General features: G+C 39.2%; 1 pseudogene across 1 annotated transcript; it reads left to right on the top strand.

Annotated features, from left to right (window-relative positions):
* The first annotated feature begins 353 nt into the window (after positions 1 to 353).
* LOC109437434 (tRNA wybutosine-synthesizing protein 2 homolog) lies at positions 354 to 7,245 on the top strand (annotated as a pseudogene). The gene is made up of 5 exons (XR_016019913.1): positions 354 to 372; positions 565 to 640; positions 4,499 to 4,608; positions 5,975 to 6,133; positions 6,741 to 7,245. The product of XR_016019913.1 is annotated as a tRNA wybutosine-synthesizing protein 2 homolog (transcript).
* Positions 7,246 to 7,813: the final 568 nt, after the last annotated feature.

The following is a 7,813-nucleotide window of genomic DNA, read 5'->3' as shown; positions in this document are numbered from 1 at the left end:
TCTTTATATAGTGTGGATATTAACCCCTTTTCAGATATGATTTGTAAATATTTTCTCCCATTTGGTAGGTTGCCTTTCCTTTCATTTTGTTGATTGTTTCTTTTGCTGTGCAGAAGCTTTTTAGTTTGATGTATATGCACTTGTTTATTTTTGCTTTTGTTGCCTTTGCTTATTCTTTTTGATACTATTGTAAATGGTATTTTCCTAATTTCCTTTGCAGGTTGTTCATTTTTAGTGTATAGAAACTGATTCTTGCATATTGATTTTTTATCCTGTAGTTTTGCTGAATTCATTTATTCTGCTGGGGTTTTTTTTGGGGGGTTGGGTATTTAGGGTGTTCTACATACGAGATCATGTCATCTGCATACAGAGGTAATTTTAATTCTTCCTTCCTTTCCAATTTGAATGCCTTTTATTAATTTTTCTTGCCTAATTGCTGTGACTAAAATCTTTGTGGTGTTGAATATTGTTTATCTGAAAATGTCTTAATTTTGCCTTTATTTCTGAAGGGCAGTTTTGCTAGGTATAGAATTCTCAACCGACATTTCGTTGTTTTTCTTTTAGCCCTTTATTACCGCATCCCTCTGGTCTTCGAGGTTTTCACTGAGAAATTTGCTGATAATTTTATTCAGGATCCCTTGTATATGAAGAGTTGCTTTTTTCTTTTTTCTTGCTCCTTTCAAGATTCTGACTTGGGTTGTTGAGAGTTTAGTTATAATGAATCTTGATGTAGGCCTCTTTTGGTTAGTCTTATTTCATTGTGATTCTTGGACTTGTAAATCCATGATTTTCCTGAGCTTTACAAAGATTTTAATGATTATTTCTTCAGATAATCTCTCTGCCTAAAGAGAGATTCCTTTGTTTCTCTTTTAACCTTCTGGAACTCTCATAATGCATATATTGCCTGCTGATGTTCCATAAGTTTCTTCATCTTTGTCCACTTTTTTCTTCATTCTATTTTTTTTCTCCTTAGACTCGATAATTTCTAATTATCTATCTTCACCTTCACTGATTCTTTCTTCCTGTTTGAGTCTGCTGTTGAACATCTCTGGTGAATATTTCATTTCAGTGATTATATTTTCAATTCTAGAATTTTTGTTTGGTTCCTTTTTATAATTTTTATCTCTTTGTTGTTATTCTCATTTTTAAAATACATTATTTCCCTCATTCCCTTAGTTCTTTGTGCTTTCTTTAGCTCTGAGCATATTTCAGACAGTAGTTTTAGTCTTTGTGTAATACTTCTGATGCCTGTGTTTCTTCAGGGACAGTTTCTGCCATTTTCTTTTGAATATGGTACATTTTCTTGTTTTCTTGTATGCTTTGTGATTTTTCTTCTGAAAATTTATTATTGGAAAAAACAGTTTTGCAGATGGACTCTGTGCTGAGGAAGACATTCACTAATTATCAGGGCTTGCTGTGAGCCTTGGGATAAGCCTCATGTGAAGGCTTAAAGTCTTCTTAGATCTTTTCTAGGCATACATCTTGTCTCGGCCTGTGTGGGTGCTTTTTTCAATTCCCCTAAATACACATCTGTTTTTAAGTGTCTTCATTTCCCAGAGTGTCACCTCTGCTTTTTCTGGGTACTTTTGACGTTCTATTGTGTTTTCTAACACTAATCTCTTACCCCAGGTGTTGTTAAGCTATAGTCCTTCTATAGCTTCCAGAAGCAATGTCCACCATTTCTTGTGGATTTTCCTAGCCTGAGATCCAAGCTGTGCCACTTTTCTCTGTCTGAACTCCAGATTAGGTGACCCTGCAGGCAGATTAGAACATTGTGAAAAAAAGGTTCAACTTTCTCTAGTTAGAGGGATGAAACTGGCAGCTGGGCCACTGCTTCCCCTGGACGGTGCTGCAGTGCATATGTGGGAAGGAGGGGGTGGGGTACAGGTAAGTAAAAATACTCTGGTATTTCCTATCATTTTCCGTGTGTCTTTTTCTTGATTAAGCATTTGCTTGGTTGCTGTAGACTGTGTTTCAGAGCTCCTATAAAGTTATTTTAGCTAGTCTCTAGTTAAAATATTTGTTAAAATGTTAGCGTGGTTGGAGGAAGGAGGGCCTGGAGCTTCCTAGTCTGCCAAGTTGCAGATGTCACTAAAAAAAAGTAGTACTGTATCTGTTTTATAAACAGGGATACCAAAGCTTAGAAAGTGACCTTTGTATGGTTACACAGTTAATAAGGATAAAAGCTGGGATTTAACTCTATTTCTTCTTTTTCCAAGTTTTGTGATTATTTAAAATAGACTTTGTATTTTAAAATAATTTTAGATATACCAAAAAGTTGCAAAGATAGTACAGAGAGTTCCCATATCCACCTATCCCCTGCCCTGCACACAGTTATCCCTTTTATCAACATGTTAGATTAGTATGGTACATTTGTCACAATTAATGAACCAATACTGATTCATTATTATTAACTAAAGTCCATACTTTATTCAGGTGTCCTTAGTTTTTCCCTAGTGTCTTTTTCTGTTCTAGGATCCAGTCCAGGATACCACATTACATTGTTGTCATATCTCCTTAGACTCCTCTTGTCTGTGACTGTTTCTTAGAATTTCTTTGTTTTGATGACCTTAACAGTATTGAGGAGTACTGCTTTCAGTTATTTTGTAGACTTTTCCTCAGTTGAGATTTGTCTGATGCTTTCCTCATTAGACTGGGATTATGGGTGTTTGGGAGGAAGACTATACAGCTAAAATGCCATTCTTATCATATCATATCATATCATATATCATATCATATCATACATCATATCAAGGCCTTGATCAGTTGGACAAAGCAGTATGTGCTGGGTTGCTCCTCTGTAAAGTTACGTTCCCCACTTTCTATACTCTGTTTTTTTCCCCCCTTCTGCCTTCCCCCGGTTGAAGCTATTGTTTCTCAGTCTAGTTGTGTAGCACACAGCTCCCTGGCTCATGCTGGTATTATGAGCTTTGCCTCCCCCCAACCCCCCCGCCCCCCCGCCCCCCCCACCCCCCCACTGAGGCAGTCGGTCGCCAGGCATTGGTAGGCCGCTCAGGGCAGCTCTCGCTGGCTGCCAGCTGCTCACGATGGCTGCCGGCCACTCATGCTGGCTGCAGCACTCAGCATCCTGCAGCCATTCAGGGAAGCCCACGGCAGCCCAGCTCCATGGAGAGCTATTGTTCACAATCTTAGCTGTAGAGGGTGCAGCTCACTGGCCCATGTGGGAATCAAACCGGCGACCTCAGCGTTAGGAGCACGGCACTGCAATCAGCTGAGCCACTAGGCCAGCCCTATACTCTGTTTTTTTAGAAGTAAGTCATTAAGTCCAGCCCACATTCGAGAAAGGCTGGGAAAGATAAAGCTCCACTTTATGGAGAGCGAGAATCTACATAAATTCAGCACTCTTCTATAAGGAAGAATTGTTTGTCTCAAATTGTTTCAGTTTTGTCCATTGGAAGTTCTATCACTTTGGTTCCTATGTCCCCTTGGCATGACCCCATTGTTTGTGTTTTGGGCACTTTCTTACTTTCTGGCACTATGAGATACTCATTTTATATATTCTCTGCCACAGCCATTGTAGAATCAGCCATTTCTCCAAGGAACCTTGGTTCCTTTTAGTAAATCACAATGTCTTCTAGAATATGAAAGATCTAGTAGATTGTGGTAGAGCCAATGGAAACCCATTTGGAAGGGTATGTATGTATAGGAAGTGGTTAAGAGGGTCAAAAGAAAAAGAGAAAGGTGGAAGGGTCATAATCTAAACTAAAGGATAGTTTACTATACAATTTTTTTCCCAACAAGTACCACTATACCACACACACACTCGCATGCACACATGGACTGAAAATATTAATGGTTACAACACAAAAAGAGCCACAAACTTTACTACTAGCTACAAATAAACAAAGCTATTTTTGTATTATTAGTTTCAGGTGTACAAAACAATGTAATAGTTAGATGTTTACACACCTCCCAAAGTGATAACCCCCCCTCCCCCGATCTACTACCCCTCTGACATGGTATATAGCTGTTAAAAGTCCATTGACTCTATTCCCTATGCTGTACTCCACATCCTGTGACTATATATAAATTAAGTTATAGTTGACATTCAGTATTATTCAGCTTCAGCTTCAGGTGTACACTGCAGTGTTCAGGCATCTATACAGTCCATGAAGTGGTCTCCCTAATAAGACCTGTCCACTGTACTATACAATTTAAGAGCACAAACTATGAGTCATACACCTTAGGTTCACCTGCCAGCTCTGTCACTTTTTAGCTGAATGTCTGTGGACCTCAATTTTCTCATTTGTAATATGGGTTTAATAGCCTCATGAGGTTGTTGGGATGATGATTAAATAATATAGAACCCACGCTTTGCACAGTGCCTGCCACATAGTAAGCATTTATATTTTAGCTATTGTTATTAGTTTCGATTCTTGTCTGAACTAGCTACTATAATGAACAACTGTGAGCCCTCGCTTTTTTTGTTTGATGAATGTGTTATTCAGCTTCCCTCTTGTTATATTTTTTTTCCTAGGAATAATTTTGATGTGAGCCAGTGCATGTTCTCCTTTGAGATCATCACCGAGAAGCTGCACGTGCCATCACTGCCCTGTGCTGGACAAGCACTAGGGGATTTCTATGAAGGTGACTTTTTATTGGGGAATATTGGGGAACAGTGTGTTTCTCCAGGGCCCATCAGCTCCAAGTCATTGTCCTTCAATCTAGTTGTGGAGGGCGCAGCTCAGCTCCAAGTCCAGTTGCCGTTTCCAATCTTTAGTTGCAGGGGGTGCAAGCCACCATCCCATGCAGGAATTGAACCAACAACCTTGTTGTTGAGAGCTCGCGCTCTAACCACCTGAGCCATCTGCCTGCCCCTCCAGAAGCTCAGCTGCAGCTCCTTGTCTTCAGTCTAGTTGTGGAGGGTGCAGCTCACTGGCCCATGTGGGAATCAAACTAAACCCTGTTGTTCAGAGCTCGCTCTCTAACCAACTGAGCCATCCAACCACCCCTGAAGCTGACACTTTTTGAGACCACTGGCTTGAAATAGCCACCTCTTCCCCAAAACCCTGTTCAGGTTCAGTCCACTCTTGAGTCTTTATCAAGGGGAGAAGATAAAGCTCCACTTCCTGGAGGGTGAAAAATTATGTTGTTTGAATATGATATATTCATATTAAAGTGCACTGAATACCAAAATTTTTTTTGTTAATAGAATAAAAATTCTTTGTTGCCCTCCTAACAAATTTAATGTCCCCTTGCTAGGTTAGGTGAGCTCTTTAAAGTGATTCCTTTAAGAAGAAAATGTCTTCCTTTTGATCATGTGGTTCTCCTCCTAACAGGACTTCCTATTTCACTATGGATGAAGTCTAAAATCGTCCTCCTGAGTGTCAGCACCCACATTTTTTATACCTGTGAGTCTTCTCCCATGATGCCCATGCCTGACATGTTCTTTTCTTATAATTTCCTTTACTAGATTATCATTCAAATAACTTTTCAAACTCCACCTGGAGTAATTTAAGGAGTGCTAATACCTCCCTGTCTACTGTCTTTTGAACACTACTGTTCAATTATCTCCTAGAATGAACTGGCCCTTGATATGTATATGGTATAAATATTCTAACGTATTCAACGTTTGGTCTATGTATCTTCTAAATATTTGTGATGTTAATGTTATGTTCTCTCTAAAGAACATGTATATAAGTATTCCAGTTAAGATAGTACTAAGTATCTGCTTACTGGTAACAAGGAGAAAGATAAAGACTCTCTCTAAGAGACCTAGAGTCTAGTCATCTACAAATTTGAATAAGGGGAATTCTTACGTCTGAGCTCATCAGTTTTACTGTGCCTTTAGTCCATTGGCTGTGATTATAAGAAATTAACTCCCAACTCAGTCCAAAACTGGGTGTTCCCTCAAGGCAATTGCTATTTCTGAGTCTCAGAAATACATTGGAACCTTTCTTTATGGTTGGCCACTGGGGCCCATGATTTCAAACAGTGTCTAATTTTTCTGTAGGAATCTACTGTTCTACATTGCCATTTCTAGTGCATGCTACTGCTGCCTCCGTCCATGCCTGTGATTGGAATCCTCATGCTGTAGCTGCTCTGAGGCAAAAATCGAGAGATAAATGGTATAGCAGATGGGTGTCAAATATACTTTGAGGATAACAAGAAGGTGAGTGCAGGGTAAATACATCTTCTGACAACTCCGAGTGACTTTCCATATATACTATCAGGCAGTGACTTTCAGAAAACATTTCTCCAAAAACCAAACAAGACCAACTGTATTGCTTGCCTTCATCATCTTACTATACAAAGTACTAGACTCATACTGAAGGATTTTACTCAGAGAATTTGAGTGACATAATGTAGAAAGTTAATTGCATGTTATTGGTTGGGGGAGGAGACGAGGTAAGCAGCCAAGGTCTGGAACCAGTAAAGTAAGATAATAAAATGGTTGAAATAAAACTATGGGACTTTAGACTGTGAGTGCTATTTAAAGATGTGGACTGCCTGCTCTAAAAGAAATTGGAGAGGAAAACAATGGGGAAAATGTTAAGCTGGAGTGATAACTCATGAAATGTGAGTCATCCTCATTGTCTACAAAATAAAGTGGAGAAGAACTGGCTTTTTTCCCCCTTCTTTTCTTTTCAAAATACACAACTAGAAAAGAGAATTGGGAAAATCTACGTGGTCATTTTTCTTCTTGCCATGCTATGGCTGTGTCCCATTTGACGGTACTGCTGTTTTTCCTCATTTCGTTGTCTTTATACCTTTTGTAGCTGAAACTGTTCTGCAACGCTGATGGTGTAATCCTGGGGATGGTCCTCAGCGCTGAAAAAAGCTGCTTCATTGCGTGCCAAATGTTACATCAGGACCCTGGGAGCATTTTGCATGTCCACCAAAATGTGGAATCTTTTCTGGGGGAAGAATTTCAGCTTCCTGGAAGCAGAGAAATAGAGGAGCAGAAGCACTGTCATTATCCTCAGCAAATTATCAGTGACCAGCGGAAATATAAAGCTACCAGGGTTTCTGTGAGGGAAATGCTAGTGGTAGCCACCAAGCCAGAGTGGCAAAAGTGGACTCAGTCTGTAGAAACTCCCATTGCCATTCTTCATCAGCAAGAGTACAGTAAGGCATGGAGGACACAGATCCGGAAGACTCAGCCAGTGAAATCCTATGCTGCTCATGTGGATCACAGTCCTGGATCTGAGCTGTAACCCCTGTCCTCTGCTAGAGGAGATACATCCTGCGGCAAGGGTTCCATGTGTGAGTTACCCTCCTTAGTCAATCCCCTTAACTTATTAGCTCAACCCAAGTTCTAATCCCCTTGCCTCCTCGTGAACTGTTTTAATTTGTTTTTTTGTTGTTGTTGTTTTTAGAAAAACAGCTTTATTGTGATATATTCACATTTAAAGTATGCATATTCACATTTAAAGTATGCAATTCAGTGGTTTTTAGTATATTCACAATTGTGGAACCATTATCAGTCATTTTTAGAATATTTTTATCACCTCAAAAAGAAACCCTGTAACCTTTAGCTGTAACTACCCTAATCCTACATTCCCTCAAGCCTTGGGCAACCACTAATGTATATTTTGTCCTATATATTTGTCTGTTCTGAACATTTCATATATGGTAAATGGAATCATATAATATGTGGCTTTTTCTGACTGGCTGCTTTTAGTTAGCATAGTTTTCAAGGTTCATTCCTGTTGTAGCATACTAGTACTTCATTCCACATATATGTGTGAGTGTGTATGTGTACACTTAGCAGCTATATTGAGATATTATTCATATAACTTACAATTCACACATTTAAAGTGAATAATTCAATGTTACTTAGTATAATCAC

Source organism: Rhinolophus sinicus, chromosome 18 (genome assembly GCF_057876585.1).
Source record: "Rhinolophus sinicus isolate RSI-liver-muscle chromosome 18, RSI-T2T, whole genome shotgun sequence".
In the NCBI taxonomy this organism is placed as follows: domain Eukaryota; kingdom Metazoa; phylum Chordata; class Mammalia; order Chiroptera; family Rhinolophidae; genus Rhinolophus; species Rhinolophus sinicus.
The sequence above is the reverse complement of the archived record's forward strand: the minus strand, read 5'-3'. Positions and strand labels throughout refer to the sequence as shown.